At 40.2% G+C, this 23,114-nt stretch overlaps 1 long non-coding RNA gene across 1 annotated transcript; it reads left to right on the top strand.

Moving 5' to 3' along the window:
* The first annotated feature begins 782 nt into the window (after positions 1–782).
* On the top strand, positions 783–10,129 carry LOC128073180 (uncharacterized). Its single transcript, XR_008202639.1, has 2 exons — positions 783–7,323; positions 7,456–10,129. It is a non-coding gene; the product is annotated as an uncharacterized LOC128073180 (long non-coding RNA).
* Positions 10,130–23,114: the final 12,985 nt, after the last annotated feature.

The raw sequence follows: 23,114 nt of genomic DNA, 5'->3' as shown, positions 1-23,114 counted from the left end.
GCTCAGCCAGAGTCCCATTCTGCACTCGGCAATCACTTATCATGCACCTCCAGCACTATGGGGAGCGTGAGAGGGTTGGGAAGGCTTGGGGTGCAGGGGATGCAGTCAGTGTTAGTTCTATCTATAGCAGGTTCTGGACATATTCTGTACAGAAAAATACTTGCTTGGTGGTTTTAAAGGGCAGTGTTCACAGCGAAAATTCTCCTTGTGGCGTGAGCCTCAAGTAGAAGAAAGCAGAATCCAGCAAGGACAGGTTCATGAGAAGTGTTTTCCAATTGTATTCCTTTGAGTTCAGCAAAGAATTCGTGATACCATGAACATGTAATACAAAAAAGAAAATTCAGAAAATAGTAGTATTCTGGTCTTATTGCAAAGGTGATTCTTTTTCAGGTGGGATTATAGCAGGTGCGGCAGCAAATGTGGTGCTTGTTTTTAGCAAAGCAATCATCGTTTGGATCCAATAACAACAAAAATTTAAGATGACAATAGAAGCAGGTTATTTGAAAGCTTGTCAATAAAGAGCTCCTCGCAACCCAGAGTTGCACATAACCAATATTACGCATCCATTTTTTCATTTGTATGTACTTATGAATAAAACAGGAGAGGCTAATACAGATGAGATAAATAGTCAGAGATTGCAACTCTGCATGGGAAAGTTATTAACAATAATATTAAGGTGAAAGGAGTTTTTATATTAAGAGACTGATTTAACCATTTGTTATCATACTCTGTATTCAAACAATGACATTGTATCAGCTCAAATTCCAAGTTTTTGCCTCTTTTATCATTTTTCATGGTGCACCTGGGATGGAAGTGAAGATAAATAGATTTGTGTATAACTCTCTGGTTCCCAGAGTTTTCTGGGCTACGGTATTGCTTTAAGAAATCCTGAAATAATATGAAAACTGCCTTCTCTGTAGGGGCCGTTTGTGGACTTTTGCACTGTTGCCTGCCCAAACAGGCTCTGTGGGTCAGCATGGGGCTGTTGGTACCACCATGGTCAGGCGAAGGGAGAGCAGGCAGGGGCAGTCTGCTGGGAGAAGGACAACCCAGGCATGAAATCAACAGCAGGGACACGATATTACAGTTTAGATGAAGCTTACCAGCTACTACATCAAGGGCAGCAGAATCATTATGGATTGTAACATGGTGCTTTGCCTAATGCTTGCTCACAGAATTGGCATCCAAACATCTGATCCATCCAAACACATCTGAGCATGGTTTTTAGAAATGTAGCAGTTTCAGAACATAACTCCAAGCTGTAAAGAGTCCACTACAGATTATGTGGATTTTAATGGTAGTTTTATAGCAATATTTCCTTTGCTTTAGAATAAAACTGTCTGCAGATTTTAAGTATAAACTTTCATTAAGATAGTTGAAGATTTTAAGGAAACTGTATATTGATCCTGTTACTACATTCATTTTTCCTTAGGATTTGCAGTTTATGTACTTAATGATGTGGTTAAAAAACCCAGACACATTTTTAAAAATCCTTTGAAATATCCAGAAAAATAATCACTTTTCCAGTTATGTCATAAAAATTGCTTGAGCAGCTTTATTCATGTTTGTGATTTGGAAATGTGATACATTTTCAGACGGATGGCTTATTTGGAAGGGACTTGAAGTAATAACAATGAACCTTCAGTAAATCTGCCTGTCTCAAAGGTACTTCAGAATAGCAAAATGGAAACTTTGCGACAGCAGCACTGGAGATCAGATAGCAAAAGAGATTGCCCACTATTCTCTTGTTGAGGCAGAAGAAAGAGTAAAATGGTTATTGCAATATGTAGATAGACATACACCTCTGATTCACAAACTCAGCTTTTTCTGGCACAAGTAGGAAATAAAGAGTGTGATGTGAGATTGTAGCCATATTTTCCTTCTGCCAAAGCTGGATGTGATTTTTTTGGTTGTAAGCACATGTTCCTGCATGTTTCATTCAGAGCAGGATCTGTCTACAAAGGACAACTGATTTCAGATTAGCTACTTCTCTGTGATTTCATTGTGGTCTGTTGTATCTAAATCTTGAATATAATGCAATGAATACACTGCTATAAAAGCAGACGCTAATCAGTCATTTTCTAGCCAACTCTTAGTGCAACTTATTCTTTGTTTCATTATCATTTGTAGTCATGGCATTGCTCCCATTACAGCTTTTTCTTTTCTTTCAGTGGTATTAACTTGGGCCTTTTAATCAGTCTCAGACATAAATTTCACCTGTGATTCTCAGGGCAAAATTAATATAATTAGTTTTCTTGGACAGATTTGACAGTCTGAGGGAATATCATGTTGAGAGTCTGTGTATTACCTTGCTTTGAGCACTGATAGATGTTCTGGTTAAGATCAGATGAAAATCCTTCAAAAAAAAATGGCAGTGACTGTTTTTATTTGATTTGTAATATATATTTGCCTATATACTACATCAACTGTACTTATGTGTGAAGACTTCAAACATACCTGTGTGAATACATAGTCATTATTTCCTATAAAAGGATTGCATTATGTTACGTGCCTGATATTAATGTTTGTCTTCCCCCATGCAACTCCCTCCCCAAGAGCAGTGAGCAAACCTAACACTCAGTAACTTGTTTTCCTAAATTCACTCTTGAGAGTAATCTTCCTGACTTTGATGAGAGCATCCATGCTATTCCAAGTGAACAGGATGGTGATGTTTGGGCACATGATCCAGGACCTTTCATCTCAGAGCTTACATTACCTGCTTGTTGCTTTTTTTTTTCCATTCTGAGAGATGTACCATAAACTGAGGAACCTGCTTTGTTCTATATTGCCTATAAGTGGCCAATTCCTAAAAAAAAAAAAAAAGACAAAACACTGGGTTACAATTTTATGTTTTGGTGAGCACAAGAACTGACTTTTAAGAATATAAGATTATATATGTTATAAGTGTGCATAATAGCACTGGAAATGGTAGAGGACAGTCCCAAATACAAGCACAAGCAGTGATGTGCTTCTATGTCACCAAAAAGCGTGGATTGTTGCCTCCATTGTTTTTAGAAGTAGTCAGAAAAGCCTAACCCAAATGAAAATAAAGATCTTGACAGCAGAAAGAGCAGAAGCATGCACCTCAGTAAAATTAGGCCATTAGTTCTGATTTAGAGTAACCAGATGTCTCAAACAGACGTAATTTAAAAAAAAAAAAAAAAAAAAAAAAAAAAGACAGTTTTCTAATTAAATTTTGAAAAAGCATAGCATTGATGAATCTCAGAATCCTGCTTCCAGCACCATCTTGAAGCAGTGACCGTTCCCCCTTTCACTTCCCTATGTTTGTCTCTGCTTTATTCCCAGAGCCAGAGGAACAAAAAGCTGCTTGATACCCCTCTTACAATAGGAAGGAGATGCGCCGGGTTGTGTGGGAGGAGCCGCTCGATTCTTCCACGTAGCGCCGGGTACACATGTTTCGAGCAGCGTTAAGTGTTCCTCGGAGCAGGGAACAGAGTGTTCCAGCAGGATCTAACACACAGGCAAAGACAGAAAGCCATTTTCTTCACAACTACGTGTGCATTAATACAAGAGCCTGAGCTTGCAGAGGACAAACCTACTGTTCCAGTGCTTCTTCTTGCCTTTTATTTTCTACGTTGTAATTCAATTTTAATTTTTTTATGAGATTGCATGAATTTTGTTTTTAAAACATGATTTATTTTTAAATTCAAGGCTTCATACAAAAAAGTATGTGAGAGAAACAACAGTTACATAGAGCATCCTCTGCAGTTCTATATAATATTTTTGGAGCAACAGTTTTTTTCACCTGAGTGTCTTCTGCCCAACAATCCAGCTAGGAGTAAGTGGAGGGGGAGCAAGGTAACAGGGGAAGGGAGTGTTAAAGCCATGCCCATCCATGCTATGAAACAAGAGCATTATATGTCCCTTGGTACACAACATCATAAGCAGGCAGAACCCCACCAGCTGTCTCGGCCCCACTCTGATGCCACACCACTGCAGCCAGCTCAGGCCCCAAAACTGCTCTGCTTCATACAAAGAAATCAACATGTTTGAGGTGAAGACAGGGAATGTCTTCATCGCATTCCTTTCCTCTGCATAGACATGCCTTCATTGTTTCCACTCAGTTTTGTTACCCTGGAGCTGTAGGGTATTTCCTGCAGAGTCATCTCCTCCCACCAGATCGGAGGTTCTGTCTCATCTACCAGACAGCATGGCTTCAAGGGCCATGCCAAAACTGGTGCTGCCAGCACCCAGACTCTTCAGTTTCAAAGTAAAAAGGAAACAACAGTAATATTCCAGGAGAACTGTTCAAAGCTGCTGCTAAGTGTGGGTGCATGTCCCCTGGATTTTCTGTATTCATATCACAGCATAAAGAAATGGTCAGGGGTCTATAAGAAATTACTAGGGATGGTCAGGGATGTCCAAGGAATGGCTAGGGATGGTCAGAAGTGATCAGGAGAAAGCTCCCTCTGTTGCTGCAGACCTGGGGGAATTGATCTGACCGTAAGTGGTGCAATTTCCTACTTTGTACCAAAGGCAAAGTCATTAGTTTATATAAAAATGACTTAGAAATAGCTGATATTACCTGAAAACTGGTCTTCTTTTTGAGGTAGTGGAATTTACAGTAAGAAATACAGTAAGAAATTGAAAACTGCATTTTTTAAATACATGTTTTAAATTGATAGACTACTGCAGAAATTTCAACGCAAAACGGAGCGTTAAAATTACAAATCCAGTCTTACTTCTGTGCTTTGTTGACGTGTCCTCGGTATTCCAGCCAATGACCAAAACTATAGCAAGGATGAATTTCAGTCAGTTGAGATTTGAAGATAAGAGTGGTTACAACCCTCACACTAACACAACAGCCAGGGGGGCTCAGTACCTCAGAGTGCTTTGACTGTGTGAAGAATCTCACGCTCTTGGGGTGCAGAATTTTGCTTGTTGCCTGCTTGTGGTGCGTTTGATACAACACACATTTCATAACCGTGAGTTTAAGTCTATTCTGAATTTGCGTCAGATTACTTTGACCTCATGTTTGTAAATGCCAGAAACTTTCTGTTCCTTCCCCGCTTCAGCTATAAAGTAGTAACACTGGCTGCAGAAATGCTTATGTCATCAGTGGAGGTTTCAGAACAAAGCCAAACCAGTTTTACTATTCCTGATAAAAGTAAACACCCTCTTCTATGAAGATGAAGACATAAAAGATGTAAATAGTAAATATGGTTATGGATAGGCACATAAAAAATGCAATGTTGTTGTTCATTAACTCCAAAGATTGGAGGAAACCAAGCAGATATTTAATGGAGGGTGGAGGTGAATTTTGCATGTACTCATTTCTGAAGCAAATGAAACAAAAGCAGTGGAATACTTCTGTTTTATAACTGCTGTGAGTTCTCTCAAAGTATTTTTATGGCTATATCGTTTTTAACTTCCTCACTGATTATATAACATTTGCACCAACTCATTGAAAAGGTGACCAAGCCTTCCTGCGCTTGTAGTATAGTGCGTTGTTATGCACTTATATGAGTTGTTTGCCACTTTATGTGCTGCTCAGATTCAGTACACTTTCTTCTGAACTTTGCTCTGGAGTTCTGTAGAAAAAGGATAAGGTTTTACTACATTGTTTACTGTGCTGAATGGTTTAGAAATTTTAACTTGATAAATGTAAAGGTAATTTTCTTTTCCTTCACATCGTTCATGACCTGTAGACTAATATTCATACTTGTTTATCTGTTTTAACTGACAAACCATTAAAATGTTGGGAAGTAGGTGAATTCCTTCTTGCTAGTAGAAGAGTATGAGATCAGGCATTGTGGAGAGACAGAGACAAAGAAAAAGTTTGCTCTTCAAGAACTGTACCTTATCATTAGCCCTTTAGTATGTAGTGTGAAGAAATCTTGGGACTGGAAAACTTTGGCCAACCCTATGAATGAGAAATGGATTCAAGAGCTATTAAAATTATTAAAATACTGAACATTTACTTTGAAGAAATTCAGGCACAAAGATCTCAAAACCGCAAAGCAATTATTTTTATATCTAGATTGGTTGAATGGACTTTTTTCCTTGTAAATCAAGCAACACAAACAGGAGTGATAATTTGAATTAGTCAAATTCCTCTATCAATACAAAAATAATTAAAACCTTTTTTTTTAATGATGCCAAAAATAGCTGAAAATTTAAACAGTATATTTGCTTATAAACCTCAACAAATGTCAAAAATTAAAAATAAGTAGATTACCACGTGGGTTACAACACTGATAAAACACAGTACAAGGATTTAAAAGTTTTTGTATTAAATTGGGAAGACAAGTAGAGTCCCACTCTGCAAGGGAATAAATCCATTTCTGCTTTCAGTTTCATATGCACAATATACAGTACTTTGAAGAGATTTGGGGACATCCAGTAGAGAAAAAGAAAATAAATTGGTAATGCTCCAGCTTACAAGGACAGGAAGCAAAGATAATGTACAGCTGAAAGAAGTGGAGCATTTCAGACGTATTTAGATATATAATTCATACATCCCACAGTTCATGAAAAATGGGTGGTTGGTTTTACCTCCACTTAGCGTAACCTTTTTTGAAAAACAAGGTTGGATGAATATTTCTGCCCTATTCTGCAGTGTGTGGAGTGGCTGGTATTTCTATGGAAATAAGTAGAAATAAAATATTACTAGAAGATTTTAAAAGATACATTGGACCAGTCAGTGGAGAAGTAAATAATTTTTGGAGTGATCGAATCACTGGCTCTGGCCCAAACAAATCTCCTACTTACACTGTGTACAAAATCAAAGCTATTTTAAGCATAACCTCAGAAGTTGGAGGTAAGAGCCATTTCCCATGCTGTGGCCATGCCTATGCTTTGGTCAAGAGAAGAAAATTTCTGAAGTAAATATTTGGTGCTGAGTACCCAATAACTACACTACACAGCTTCTAAACATTTCCTTTGGGCCACCTCTAGTCTGGTCTCATGGGCTATATGTGTCTTAGTGAATGGAAGACGTTAGATGTGCTCATGGGCCATCATGGTTCTGCTGCAGCCAGAGTGAATCTCGTTCAAACCCTTAAGACCATGCTGTGATGGGAACTAATGCATTGCAAAGTGATCACAGCAGGGAGCTTCATTTCCATAGAACCCTCTTGTGATACTCTGTCCTTGTTAGCATGCATGGTGCATCCCCATGGTGCTCTCCAGTCAGAATCAGACTGCAGTCAGTCCAGCCAATGTACTCCCACCAGCTTGCAAAAACTTGATCCATTTGGGACTGGGGTGAATTTAATTCCACAGGCCACTAGGAATCAGGGCTTCCTTAGAAGGAATGGTGACAGGTGACTGTCTACTTATGCACCATAAGCACAAGGGGAAGTGTCACTGCAAGGAAGCTTGCAGTTTGGGGCTACCATGGAAAGCCCCAGGAGCAGGTCAGTTGGGCATCAATCACCTTAGGGTGTTTCTGCTTCTGGTAGCCGTACCAGGCAGAGTGCTGCCACAACAGAGGGCCTGGTTTCTTAGCAGCAATCAGGTCCATCCTGCAGCTGATAATGTCTGTCTAAATATATCGGTGATTAGGGCTACCCTGCATAGATTAAAGTCACAGCTCTGTATCTCTCATCTGAGGCCCAACAGTTGGCCTGATGACAGGACAAGCATGAACTCTTTGACCTGTTTTTCCAAACTGTTTTTAAAGCCTGCTTTAAATACACTGGGTCGCTCTCTGTGAGAGCGGATTGCAACAACTGCAATTCCTTACCAGAGCATGGCTTCCTTAAACTCCAAAAATTGCACTAGGGTGGAGCAGGCTGCATGGTTAGGAGGTCATCTCTTTAAGGACTTCAATGCCTCTTAAGTGTGCCACCTCGTTAGAAAACAGGACTAAAATTTGTGTGTAAAGCACCGACATAAGCTTTAAGCAAAAGCAAAAGATCAAATAAAAGCATTTCAATTTATCACTATACAATGCATAGAATATCCTATTTTAATAGAATGCCATTTCTTTTTATATAGGTGCTCAATTATCTGTTTTAACTCGTTTCTGGGGACACAAAGTGATCTTGAACAAGCCGTTCTAATTGCATGTCTGTCCGGAGCTGAATTTAAGTCTCGGCTGCCTTGACAAACACGATTCCCTCTGCTCTGCACAGAAATCCTCAATATAATTATAAAAGATTCAATTCTTCCTAAGTTTTTCCCTAGGCAATGACCTGCTTGGCTTGTATGGCAAAATCAACCCCAATTTTATTATCCAGAGGATAGCAGAGTTGCCTTATCCTTTTCAAATAAATGCAACTGGGAATTGTGAAAAGGAAAAAAGAAGACCTTATTCCTTTAATTGTTCACCAGTTTAGCATGAAGAAGTTACACACAGGGGAGCCTTGAAACTTCTTTCATGTTCATACCCTTTAATTCAATTAAGGCCCTAAGCTAAAGCAAAGAGCTAGCAAGAGTCAGATACTATTGCTCCTGATAATGTAACTGCCAAAAAAATTAATGGCATATAAACAATCCAGTGGCTGTTTTGTTACAACATTTCCCCTTCTGAAGTAGGTTAGTTTGCCTGTTAGATGACAAAACTATGGATGAATTTCTTACTCTCTTCAATCTTTGATTTAAAATAGGCCGCTGTATTTAAGCACTTGAGATGCAAAGAAGCATTCATATTTTCTAAATGGTCTTCTGTGATCTGAAGAGATCAATGGTATCTGTTTAGGCTCCATTTGGAGCCTAGGGGGGAACAAAAGCACAAAAAAAATGGATTGATTTAGATGGAATTTGAGATTACACTCATTTCAGACCCATTTTGAGGACTTGTGAGAGGTCATGTAAAGAGCCAGCCACTTCTGCTTTTTCCTTTTATCGAAGTATTGACTGACAAATGTGTTACTTTAAAGAAAATGGAATTTAACCTTAAAATTATTAGCGCAATCAAAGGCAAATATATCATGGCCTGGATGTTGAGCCTTAAATTAATAAATAAGCAAACAAAACAGGAAATGGGGAAGGAGGAAGATGTTTCAGTGAATCTAAAGGAAAAAGTGTAGTCCTGATGAATACATTTACACTGACACACATTCCTGTGTTACCAAATAAAGAACTCAGAAATATATTCTGACCCAGAGGGAAAAAAAAGATAGATAGGTAGATAGACAGATATGTATATAAAATGAAAAAAATACATACAAAAATACATCTTTAAAATCACTTCCCCTAAAACCCATGAAAATACCTAAATCTGAGAAAAATTCCTCAAGAAGTAATCAAGCAAAGATACTTAAACACATTCCAGTGTATATTTGAGGATCCGTGATTTTTCCAGATGTGTTGTCAAGGCAGAAGCACCAGTGTGACAAAAGCAACAAAAAAGAGAAGTGTGGGCTGCATGCAGTCAGGATGACTGGATGGGTGCAAGGCCCCAGGTTCTCACCTCCTAATAGGAAAAGTCAGGTAGCAGCTGTAGCTCAAGTAGATACTTGCAGATGCTCTCTCACAGCAAGCATTTTTAAAACAGTGTAGTTCTGTCTGCTCTTGCTTGCAGCTATTGAGTGCTGCTTTAGGCAAAGGGTAAAGGAAGTTCCCAGTGAGGAACTGTGAATGGATTTGAATGCAAAGAGACAGTGGCAAGCCAATCTGCTTGTCCTCTTCTCCCAGGAATTCGTAAGTCACATTGTATCTCAAAATAAGGGTAATGTGAGGGGGAACTTTCTCCCCACACTGTACACGCAAATGCCCAACATCCTATTTTGGAAGAATTTCCTTAGTAAACCACTGTCCTATGGCCTTTCGGTTTTGTAGTTTATGTGAGTTTCTCCTACCAGAGCATTTTATGGGGAATAATTCACCTCTAGCGAAGAAGCTGCATCTTGGATTTTGCTGCTACTCCTTGGGATGTCCACGCTGCCTGACTTCATTAATCTTGTTTTTCATGGTCACTGTACTGTGCAGTTATTCCATTAACATATTGCATCGCCTGCGGCTGCTTTAATGTATGCTCTATTCTATATTTGCCTAATTTATTTAGGCATTTGTAGTGCACTGACCACTGTAGGGTGTCTCTCTCTGCAGGCAAATGAGAAGAGCATATGGCATGGAACTGTGAGCTATTGACGGCGCTCCTGGGAAGCCTTGTAAAAGGGCATGGCTGCTTTGACACAGCAACTTTACACACCAATTATTTTTTTTTTTTTAAAAAAAAGCAACAATTTTCCATGTAAGGAGAACTTTACATACATTGATGCCTATTCATACTGTGCGCTAAAAGAATGGAGAATGTGTTTATGGCCTGTAATAGATGTTTAAACTCCTAGCAATTTGGGGATCCAACATAAAATGTAGATGGTTACAAAGCTCAGAAGCAGAGCACATTATCTGTCATTGCAAGGATCAACCCTTAATTGAGACATTCTTTTTTTCTGTCATTTTTAGAGTCGACAGTAGAACTGGCTAGATGCAGCAAGCAGAGTGTGACACACAAAAAAAAAAGATTTGACAAAGCATTAATAAAAATAGAGCTTCTTTCCATGAGGTCATCTCTTCTGCATTTTACATATGTATGCATACATTTCCTTGCTTGGAAATAAAGGTCATAATTATTTTATCCTTTCACTCACTAAATGTCTACATAGCCTTTTTTCTTTAGGAACACAAAAAAGCACAAGGTGTCAAATGACAGAGCCTAAAAGGCAGGGGATTTTTTTTAAATTTATTATTCTCTGGTTTAAAACATGTTGGCACAAGATATTAATCAAATAGGAAATAATTTGTTTTTCAGTAATGCGTAATCATAATCTGGTATTGAAAAAGAACCATTAAATTCTTTCACAGCCAATCTTTGTTAGCATCTTATTTTTATTATTAACTGTATTTAGTTGAACAGAAGTGGAGGGAAAGTATGATGCATTAATATAAATGGTACTGTGAGCATTTGAACTGTATCCTAGTTTTAAAGGATGGTCATCAGATATCTGTAGTATATTCTGAGTGGATTTCCTTGTGATAAGAAAAAATATTGCAGAATTTCATGACGTTTACCATACATGGGTAGTGAGTCTGGGTGCTGAATCTGAGAACATGTAACCTTTAATAAATGCAACCACGATTTCTGAGTAGATGGTTCACACGCTAAAGAGCTAGAATGACAGCAACAGTGTGTATGAGAAATTCACTCCAAATTCACACACATTTAAGAGCAGACAGTCAGCTTTTCATTTAAGCTTTAAAATATCCAGACCTCTCCAAAGTGAGAAGGGATGGTACTACTCAAAATAATGAGAAACCAGCCCAAGCCTGATCCAGGCATCCAGTGCTGGTGTCATTGTCATTACACGTGCAATTGCAGTAATCCCAGAGAAGATGTGCTTTTAGGTGAGGCAGCAGGTACCAGCTCATTGTTGTCCACGACCATTTGTCCCTCAGTAACGGTGAGGAGCAAGGCAATTAGGAGAACAGAGCTGAGCGCTGCTGGAAAGGTAAGAATATCTTTAAAGCCTCAAAAGCTTCTTCAAATTGTTTTACTGTTGCGAAGTAGCCTTTGAAATCATTTAAATTGCAAACAGTGAAAGTTTATTGTTAGACCAGCTATTGTTTCTGAGCCACAGGGGTATCTGAGCAGGGAGGAACGAGCTGGAGCCAGATGGAGGAGGAAGGAGTTTCTTACCAGCACGTTGCCCACGCAGCACCTCAGGCGGCAAAAAGAGCAGATGTTTGCTGGAGGAAGGAGAGCACTTACCTATTCAGTACCTATTTATTTACCAGCACTGTCAGCCTGGTGCTGGGGGGCTGGCAGTCTGTGAGGAACACCATGAAAATGCTAGGGAATGGAGGTAGAAAGACTTAGCCTCCTCCTTAGCCCCATATTTATCTCTTGTGTAACACAGAACTTCATCATTCCTTGTGCTTCCAACTTCAGATCTCAGTGGAGCTTCTGGAGTTGAGAAAACACCGAGCAAGTGTTGAAAATCAGAAAGTAGTTTTTACACTGTGTGTGTCATGAGGGAACAGAGTGCATCTCACAGATCTAGACTTTGGGAGAAGAGTACTCAAGTTGATACTTGCACACTGCTGTGTTTTGTGGCCCCTACATGTTAGGGTCAGATGGAGACGGTTTGCTGCAGGACTGATTCTTCCCACTGACTCCACATGGGAAAGAAACCACCTTCGTGGGGCAAAGTTACAGATTCCAGAAGTAATACAAAAACTAAGCTCCCACCATCATACTGTGCAGAGAAAGGAAATTTAAAAGCTGCCATATGTGATAGCTCCTTTAACATAACTGATGAGCTGATCTACAGTCTCATCTGCAGCTCTACCCTGGGACAGATCTTGTGTCATCAGAGAACCCCAATACAGCCACTTGTTCAACAGATGGGGCTGCATTAGCATTAGGTCCCTTCCGTTCACAGAACATGCAATTGTATTTGTTCAGAAATTAATGTGCGCAAGTGTCATGAGCATGGCTAATCCAGGCAAAAAAAAACACTGTCCCAAATCTGAATAGCTGCAGTATGCTTCTGCTGAGGGGACGCTCTAGGAATACACCATGAATACAATTACATCTTCTTTCAGCAAGACCTCCTGCCTCAGAACAGCTGAAAGCACATTGTCAGAGCTGCAGACAACAGCTTCAGCTGCAGATAAGACGTATTCTGTAAAGAAACCACCTCTGTGATGAAACACAGGAAAACCTGTATAACTGCATGCGTTGCACAAAGTAAATTAACAATTTATAACTCATTCACATAATGCAGTTGCTCACAGAAGGAAGTAGAGAACAATACCATATTCACTGAAGCTTTAAGAGGATGCTATTCTCACTCTGCTTACGAAAAAAAAAAAAAAACGAGTTGCTACCAGAGACCTAGAGGAAATGGTAGGTGTTAGCTATTCTAACCATTGTGGATTTGGCTGTCAGTTTTGTGTCATATTGAGGTTGTGCATGCTTGCACGCACATCTAAATTTCAAACTCCTTACATGCACTGCAACTCAACTAGGTCACGTTAACGAGATCTTCAGAAGTGTGGCTGTAGGTGTTCTCCCAGCCAAGCCAGATTTAATCAAAGTTTTTCCTCAGCCTAGTCCTCAGAAACAAAAATACACCTGTGCTTTCTTTGCCCTTGGTGTTGTCAGCACTCTGGCTTGATGCTCTTAGATAAAATGTGTATGCACACAGATAGAATTTGTATGCATACATTCTCATGCAAAACAATGCAGGCTGCATAAATGTCAGTGTGCTTGTTTGGAAATTTGTTTAAAAACATGAGTTATTTACTTCCTGTCTGAACTCTGTGGAGGTGCTTCACAGCGCTACCCAGACTGTGTGACACTGCATGCAACACAGGGATGCCCAAATCATTGAGATGTTTTCAGACACCCACATACCCATACCCAAAATGTAAGAACATAGAGCAAGTTATCTCCTTATTCACATAATTTTTTTTTCCTTCTTTTTCACCTGAAGTTAAATGATACCAGAGTGAAAGAATGAACTACTTTGTTAAAAAACAAAGAGTTGGAGGAGTCTCAAGGGAGGCATCATTGCTCTCTACAATGACCTGAAAGGAGGTTGTGGCAAGGTGAGGTCAGCCAGTTCTCCCAGGTAACTATGATAGGATGAGATGTCCTTAAGTTATGCCAGAGGAAGTTCAGTTTGGATACTAGGAAAAGCTTCTACTCAGGAGTGGTGCTGCACTGGCACAGGCTGCCCAGGGAGGTGGTGAAGTCACCATCCTTGGACGTGTTTCAGAACTGTGTGGATGTGGCACAGAGGGACGTGGTCAGTGGGAATGGTGAGAATGGGCTGAGGGTTAGGCTGGATGATCTTAGCGGTCTTTTCCAACCTTAATGATTCTGTGATTCTATGACTGTTTCTATGACTGCTTCTATAACATGTCATTTTACAGAGTATTTAAGATACTGGATGTTTATACAACAATTTAGACATTCATTCAGTATATACTAAAAAACAAAACAAAAATGTTATTTTCCCTTTCTTGCATTGACTGAGTAAAGGAAATCACTTGTGACTTATATAAATGGCACACAAAAACACACTCCCCTGACTTTTCCAAAGTTTAATCCAACAATCAAAAATGACAACAGCATAGATAAGCACAAATGTCAGCCAGCTGCACACAAGCACAGACATGTTTCATGGCAGAGATGGAAATAGCTCTCACTCTGTTACAGAAAGAAGGCTGACTAGAGTCATGTTTGCTTTCCAGTATATATTCTTAAATATTTGTGTTCTTTGGTTAAAAACAAAAACAAACAAACAAAAAAGTGCTGCTAACATGAAGCCATGCTTCAAGTAACCTTTCAGTTTTCTAGAGCACAGTATACTTGTAGTAACACATGCATGTGCAGAAATGTATACACTCGTATGCAAAATACCAGCAGATTTTGCTGGTGTTAAAGTGCTTTTGTTGCAAAATGGGTTCTCTAAACTGGAAGATCTAAAGTCAAATGCAGTGATTTTTCTTAAACTGCAGGGAAAATTTCCCCTCAGAGCCCAAGCACAAGGAAAGCAGGGAAAGGGAAAAAAAACAAGGGCTGCTCTTTGGGGAGGGGGTGGCTGGCTTCCAAGGGCACAAAGCAAGTACATGTCGGAGCAGCTGCAGACGCTTGAGCTGGGATCCAGGCGCACAACCACAGCCTTCATGGTGATTAAGGAATAAGTTAACTCTCTGTAGAAAGTTCTGTTATTTGGAACGTGCAGCGCTCAGCACTGTACAGACAGGGAGGGAAACACTGACACATCTCCTTTGCTGCTGCCTTAAGTTTATCAGCAGCTGTCAGATCATTCCCAGTACATACTGCACTTGAAGTTCAGGCACCTGGTTATACCAGCTTTCATAGCCATGCATTTTAAAATGATTCCTCCTCTGATTTTTTCACTTTCAAACCAGTTCAGCTATCACCTCACTGCAGTTTACTGTGCAGCCCTAATCAACATATTACAGCCTGGGAACTGCTGCGCCATGTCATTGCACTAAAAGGAAAAAAAAAAACTCCTTCCTATGATGCATCCAATTGCCTGTTCACACAACAAAATTAAGCCCTTTAAAAAAGAAAAGAAAAAAAAAAAAGCAATCGTTAAGCATTTTTTGAACTGTGCAGCCGTGTCAAGTTAAGCCCTTCCCACCCCCTTCATAATGCTGCCTGCATTATGCCTCTGGAAACTTGTCCAGGTGTGCTTCCCACTGCCTGGAATCACGGGGTTGGTGGAGACAGGATCTTGAAACCGCTGACAATGGCTTTCGATGCACTCCTTACTTCCAAGCAAATATTCTGCAAGCGTGTGATTTTTTGGCGCTGCCGTAACTATTGTGGCATTGCCCCGAAGGACATACTAACCCAGTTTAAAATAAGTGTATTTAATAGTGCAGAGCTCTATAACTTGTCTAGTAGGACATTAACCACAGCTTTGTAAATGATTTCAAAAGCAACCTCAGTTACAAACAAAAATGAATCTTCAATGGACTGTTTTATTGTTTTTAATAATAATTAGAAGGCTGTTTTACAGGCTTTTGTTTCTGGAAAGGGTACAGGTTTACTAACCTTAAGCACATTTATGAAGTCATGACATTTATTTTTTGCTTTTGAATCAGAATCTAAGTTACTGTATTAAGGATGATTCTTGTATCAAGTTTACTCAAAATATGCAGCCATGCAGAAGGCAGATCAACCAAGTGGCTGCTCCTCCCTCTGCCCACACAGGGAAATATGTATAGTATGGCCAGATCTAGTAAGTACTCTTTCAGGGGAAGTTCATTTCAGCTTCTTTAGTTTATGTCCAGTGCATTTGCTGTGTTATGTGTCAATGACCACTACTGGATATGAGACTCAAGCGTTCAGTGGAAACTACTTAGCTTTGAACAGCAGTTTAGTCTGTGTGCTGGTAATGAAAGATGCTGTTAGAGTGTGCATTACTCTGGCAGGTTTTTTTGTTTGTTTGTTTGTTTGTTTCTTAACACAGAAAGAGAAAATGATTATTTTCAGCAAGAAAATAGGCTGACATTATTCAACATGAACAAAATTGCCTAACCGTTCAAAGGGCTTCATAATGAAAACATGCCCAATTTTAAATTTCTTCCACGATTGATGGTTGGACAAGGTATGCTGTAAGGCTGATGTACCTCTTTTGGAGATCCCTCATTTTATTTTAGCTGTGAGCTACTTCATCACCAAATGATGGGAAAATTGTATTTTCACAGTGTAAGCAAAATCTGGTGATTTTGAAAAATACTGTGACCATGAATCCAATAATTGACCCTGAATCCATCTCCAAGAACAGAGCATTTACATCCAGCATACAGCTACTTCCTTGAGCTACATTTTCCTTACTTCCTTTTCTCAGTCCAGGGTAGATAGAAAGTGATTTGGCAGCGGAATTAGAACTATTGAATACTGTGTTCATTGTGGTAATCTTTTTATCAACCATTTTGTTCTGGTGCTGATGTTGCTCCAATTCCCACATTAACCCCACATTTTTGTTTCACAACTGGTGAGAGTGCGAGGAAGTAACTCTGATCGACACACAAATATGAGTTTGTATTTGCATACCACAGTCTTTTTTTGTCTATCGGTATTTTTGAAAACAAAAATATTTTTCTTTATTAACACATTGATCCTCAGTAATAGAAGGATAGAACACTATTGCTTTAATTTATGTATGAAATTGTCCCACTGTCTTGTGTACACAATATATTTATAAGTTTTGTTCTTACTTAACAAGCATTCTGTGTCTTCTTTCAACATGACTTCTACACATTGTTAGAAAAGTAGTCAATGTGTAGAATGGACTACTCCAGTAAGTCAAAGAAAAATATAATTTTTCTTCTTTCAGACTCACCTTTGATGTAATCAGATGGGACTAAGTACAGCTTGGGCAATTTGAGCAGTTTTTCCACTTGCAAAAGCAACAAAGTAGCAATTGCAGTATCAGAGCTCTTCTGCTTGGGAATAAAGACAACAGATAAGATGAAAACTGGTTTTCCCGGTGTGTGTGGATTTTGAAAGACACTCAGTCTTCAGACAGTAGGCATCTAAAACCAGGGAAACAGTTAAGTAGCCAATAGCACTGATAACTGATACCCCAGTAGGGTAGGTGGACAAAGCGCCACAAAATCCTAATTTGGCCCTGTCAGCAAGACATTATTTATGTCAGGGTGCATACAGCAAAAATATGGCAAGCAGATGGAAACTGGGTCAATCAAAGGCAAAGAGGCACAGGAGGAAGAGTTTAGCTTCTATCACTTCTTGAAGACAAGGTCAAAAGATCTCTTGCCTTTTCATTTGTTTATAGATGCATCATCTTATTTTATTCAAATATTTACCAGAGCCTTTCAAATAATCAAACAAGAGAGATTTATTATTGTTGTTTCCAAAGCTGATTGCAGAGGAGATATTGCTTGTTAATCTTCTCCCATTTAGAATACATGCTCCCATACCCCTCCCCAGAACACAGATGCTTAAACTGCAGGACATCATTTTAATCCCAAGGTACTGTCACAGCTATGAATCCAAATAATGGTTTTATTCCAGGTGAAGAATAGCCAGCTGCAATATGCCTACTTGCAAAACTATGATTGGGGGAGTTGTCATCTAAGCAAATAATGTGTCAGCTGACCATGCACAAAATAAATTCTTCAGAATTAAGCTTACAGTCTCCTATTGACTGATGTGATGGGAGGTAGGGGCAGTTCAGGAGCTAGTCCAGTTTTAGCAGGGCACAAAATCTGGGACTTATCTGACTTGAATGGAGCCAGTCTAGTAATCAAGCAGGGAAAAAAAGCTATTGCCAGAGATTCAGATAACTCCATTTTTTAGCTGTGAATCCTGTAGGAAAAGAAAGAGCAAAAGAGACAAATGGTAAGAAAGAAGGAAGGAAGGGAGGAAAGGAGGAAGGGAAGAAAAAGAAAGGAAAATAAACCTTCCTGATTTAGGTAGAAAGCTTCAGTTCTCAGCTGCGATAAAACTCAAGTGTGCTAAAACAGCCAGCTTTATACACTAGCAGGGAGCAACTCATTAGAAAATGAAGGAATGTAAGTGCATTTTGAACATTTGCTCCAGTTTGGAAAGGACACTTAAAGCACATCTTCAATTCAGGCCTTTAAAGGAAATATTTGTGGCTTACGTCTGCAAGTGGGTAGCATATCTAAAAGTATTTTTTAAAATGACAGGGCAGAAACAGTTGTTAGATTGATTGCTCATCAGCTAACAGGGCCCTGGAAATGAAGGTTTTGCCAGACAAATAATTGGAAATTGTGAACTAAACCATTATGTGGACATTAATTATTTATCATTTAAAAGTAGCTGATGACAGAGATGACAAGCTGTGTTAAAGCATCCCAGCTACAACACCAATTTGCTGTACGGAGCACCTGAGGATGCACATCAGCCAGCAGCACACCTGAGCACTTTTTATTTACTTTCTCCTCCCACAGGTGTTTGCAGAGCCTTGTTCCCACGACTGCTGAGGGAGAGGGCTGAAAGCACCCAGACACTGCTGCAAGCCTGTATTTCTGTGTAAACATAAGTCACACACACATGTGTACCCCAATCGGGTGCGTGCCTGCCTGTGCTCACAGCAGTCTGTGGCACTGATGTGGTGTAGCATCATGAAGTGGCTCATGATGGTGCAGGGCCTGAGGTGTGGATCCGGTACCTCCTGCACTCAAACAAGGCCTCCTTTCTGTGTGCTCTGTGCCACAGTCAGTGTTCAAACACCCGGTTATGAACATCACATACTTTGGCCATTAGTCACAGCAGGCTAGCATGTGTTCATGCAAATAGCATAAAAGTCAACAAATGCATAAAACCCTCTCAGCTGGTCTCAAGTGAGTATGTGCAAACAGGAAGATGCATTTACCATGAGAGGAAGGGCTGCAGAGCAGCTGCCAGGCTCCATCTGGCCACTCAGAGGCTGTGCTAGCTGCCATTGCAGATTCTCCCTGCTCAGCACGCCTTTAGGTCCCTGAGCCACCCACACCCCACAGGACTCAAACCAGCCCTGAGTCATCAGGAAGTTACCACAGGGCCAGAAACAGAAGTCAAGTACACTTCCCCTCAGTTATTCCCATGCTGCTCACTGTGTTGAGGCTGCATCGTAGTCCTATTCCACACAGCCATAACCTGTACCCTGAGCTCACATCCCTGCCCTTCTGTCCTGATTTCCTCTCAGTCCTGTCAGCACAGCTCTATCTCTTTCCCAGCGCTGGCCTCTTAAATAGTGTTTCATGGGCAATTCCACAGCACAAAGAAACTTGGATTTCTCACAGGGTTGCTGAATTCACCCAGCTTTACTCTTTCCTCTACTGTAAATCATCCAACCCTGAAGACCTGAAGCAAAAGCACATACCTGAGAGTTACATGATGACCTCTTATTGATGCAGGGTATTTTCTGGCTTAGATTTCTACTAAGAAATGTGAAAGAGGCTCAAGCCAAGAATATAAACGAGCTTCTGGGAGATGCTTTATGAAAGCAGCTAGACATAGGAATCCTTTCAATTAACTCTATAACTCACTTCCACACAGTATGGTGAAGTGGGTCATCCTGCAGGAGAGCAATGTTTACCTGTATTGCTGCCATCCCACACCCTTCCATCCCAGTGCAGCCAGTCCAACGGCTCCTCTCATCCACAACGCACCACCGCCCAGACGTGGAGCAATACGAGTTCCTTCACACTTGAGGACTGGATAGGAAAGAGGCTGACACTATAAGGTGGATGGATAAAAAAACCAGGAAGAATGTATTATACAGCTGCCATGTGTGTTGCCTGGGGGGGGGGAGGAAGATGGGAAGGATGGGGTCTGGTGTTTGGATTAGGGTAAGCCTTTTGTTTCAGCAATTCACAGCTCACTGTGAGACCACTCCACTTAGACTTAGAGGGCACCGGTCAGCAGGTTGCAGTCAGCCACAGAGTCACTAATCACTAGGGCCAGCATCACAATTGCGAGATCTGTGGCCAAAGAGCTAATGTTTTAGACACATCTGGTTTCCAAGACAGGCAAACCTCTCCTATGAAGAAAGGTTGAGGGAACTGGGCTTGTTTAGCTTAGACAAGAGGAGGCTCCAGGGAGACCTCATTGTCTCCTTCCAATATTTGAAAGGAGCCTGTATACTGGAGGGGGAATGGCTGTTAATGAGTGTGGATATTGATAGGACATGGGGGAATATTCTTAAACTGAGACAGGGCAGGTTTGGGTTAGATATTAGGAGGAAGTTTTTCACACTGAGGTGGTGATGCACTGGAACAGGTTGCCTGGAGAGGTTGTGGATGCCCCATCCCTGGAGGCATTCAAGGCCAGGCTGGATGTGGCTCTGGGCAGCCTGGTCTTGTGGTTGGCGACCCTGCACATAGCAGGGGATTTGAAACTAGGTGATCTTTGAGGTCCTTTTCAACTCATTCTATGATTCTATGATTCTATGATACTGCACATTTCATCTCTTCCGACATAATTTTTTATCTGCAGAAACAAAACTAAAGATTTGCTCACAGTTGTGTCTTGAGTGATCCTATGTTTTTTTTTAAAACCTTGTTGTGTTTTATTCAGGATCTGCTCAGGTACCTATTTTATGTAACTATCTGGGCATATTAGTTCAGAGCAGGAGCAGAAAAGGGTAACTGCAGGTTCAATAGTACCAAATAGCTTTGCTCCGGCAAAACATTAATTAAGTTTTTCACCCTTCACTCTCTCTAACACAGTTCAGAGAGGCTTATTGCTGTTCGTCAGGTCAGAACTGGTTACAAAGATCTGAGTGTCAAAGTTCCACTCACAGATTATTCTGGCTGGAGTCTGTCTGCTCACACAGGATATGTTGTTGTCCTTGACCTTTGTTATTTCTATAGTCCTTTGGTGCCAAAATAAAGGAATTAGCCTTCCAATACAATTTACGGATGACATCGATCAGTGAACTAAAATTCCACAGCTGATTAGTTCTGTCTTCTTTAGAAGTTAATGAGAAAATAAGCCGCTTTAATGAAACAGATGATGTAAAAATGTTTTCCGGGAAATAGATAAAATGTCCTATTGCAAAAAATGATACATGCAGAAAAGCAGCTAAGTGCCAGAAGGCCCACAGAAATGATAAAGCTCAGTAAATAAGATGGATAGACCGAGGACTGTGAAATTCTCCTGCAGAGTGAGGTAAACTTGTTCCATTTACATAACAGTCCTACACCCAAACCTGTTTTGTTTGAGAACTCTAAAACAACACAGAAAACTGTCTAGAAAAGCATTCAGGCTTGTGGTGTGCAGTGGTAATTTAGTCTTTATCCCACATGAAATATTATGCAGGAAATACACATCTGTTTATTTGTAGAGCTTACCCTATAAGGGTGGGGATCAATCTGTAAACACTTCGAGCTAATCTCAGACAGCAGGAGTGGTGTATGCACAGGTAAAGGTACATGCCAAGAACATATATATATGTTGCATACCAGAAGCCCTCCACAATAAAAGCTAACCAGTTTGGTACCATTTGAGCCACTGTTTCCCAAAGTAAGCTGTCTGCATTTTCAGACATACTGAGCTCTCTTGGGAAGTACCTCAATTCAGACCCCAGAAACTGAAGCAGTTAAAGGTACAGATACTATTGAAACACAGGTCACGGGTAATTTCATATATCATCTGTGCTTTTTTTTTTTTCCTTTGAGGGCCAAATCATTGCTCTGAATGTGTTGTCATTCCCAAAATCTTACAATGTGAGATGTGAATTGCGAAAGAAAAGTGTTTCCTACAAAACTATAATAAAGGTATGTGTCAAATTTACAAATTCTACTGATAAAAAGATGTTGAAATTACCCCAGAAATGCAATGGTAAAGTATGGGAAAAATACAGCACAAGTCAGTTTTGGTTTGGTATTATAGATTAGGGCTTACTAACATACCTCATTTTGTGCATCAAGTCAAATAGAACTATGTTACCTTTAGGAATTTGTACTTTATTCAAACCTGAAAGTTGAGAAAGTCTTTTTCTGCAATTACTTCTAAAGGGAACCTGAAAAATTAAGATGCTTCACAGCAGCTGCAGAACAGCATGATGTTTCAGGAAGCACAGACTAGGGAGAAGATACAAAGGAATCTATCTCAGGTTCAGCTGTACATCCCTTTGTGCTAGGGTGCCAGTTTTACTAAAGGATGTCATGGGCTCCTTAGATGTAGAAGTGAGACCATGCACAGATGAAATGGAAAAGTTGTTATTTTCTTCCAAAGTAGTGATCAGTTCTGTCACTACTTTGCTTTCAGCTTTTCTCATTCTTTTCCTTTTCCTTCTCCATACATTTTTTTTTTTAATTGTTAGGCTTAAGCTCACTTCCATTTAACTTGGGTTCATTAGGAAAGTTGTACCAAGTCAACCCTTTCAGCTTTCATGTCTTTGGCCAAAGAAATTGGCTTGACTGTGTTTACTCCTTTGGGATTTTGATTATGGTGAAAAACCTAAAGAGCGCATTTTTGAGAGACTTTCTTGCAAAGAGAGTGGCTGGCTGACACAGCTGCTACAGGACACCAAGGATATCATGCCGTGAAAATACTACTGCCACCTCTGGGTACACAGCATATCTATCATTAGCATCACTGCATGGCGGGGATGATGGAATGGCACATGGGGATAATTTTCAAGTCCATCTAGGCTATAACCAGGTGCCCGCTCCAAAACACAGGGCACATCTGTGTCTTGCTTTGTGGCAGGGTAGGATGGGGAAAGGAGCACTGAAAACAATAATACAGGGAAAAATGTCCCTCTTTGAAAAGAGCCTTCACGCTCCATATAGCAGTTGGTTATTATACTACTGCCATTGGAGTCCCTCTATGCTCCTGCTCTGTTTGTTCTGCAGTTATATACAGGGAGCAGGAAGGCCTCAATTAGCCATATGTGGGACACTGTGCAGTCTTGGGAGCATTACTAATCTTGTAATGATATCAACTGTGAAGCATCGCTCAGTGGTAAGGGGGAGTGGAGATAAAACAGACAATGGGAATAAGGATCCCAGTGCAGAATTGAGGCAGCAAAACAGGAAAACAAAGAGGGATAAGGGGCAGGGAAGACAAGAGAGAAAGATAAGATCAGAAGGAGAGTGTGCAAAAATAAGCATAAGGAAACAAACTCAATTTTACACCAGAATAAAGGGCTTGTGGCATCCCCAAAGGCTCCCAGTTC

The sequence above is a fragment of the Tympanuchus pallidicinctus genome, unplaced genomic scaffold (assembly GCF_026119805.1).
Source record: "Tympanuchus pallidicinctus isolate F22 unplaced genomic scaffold, pur_lepc_1.0 scaffold8, whole genome shotgun sequence".
NCBI classification, from domain to species: domain Eukaryota; kingdom Metazoa; phylum Chordata; class Aves; order Galliformes; family Phasianidae; genus Tympanuchus; species Tympanuchus pallidicinctus.
The sequence above is the reverse complement of the archived record's forward strand: the minus strand, read 5'-3'. Positions and strand labels throughout refer to the sequence as shown.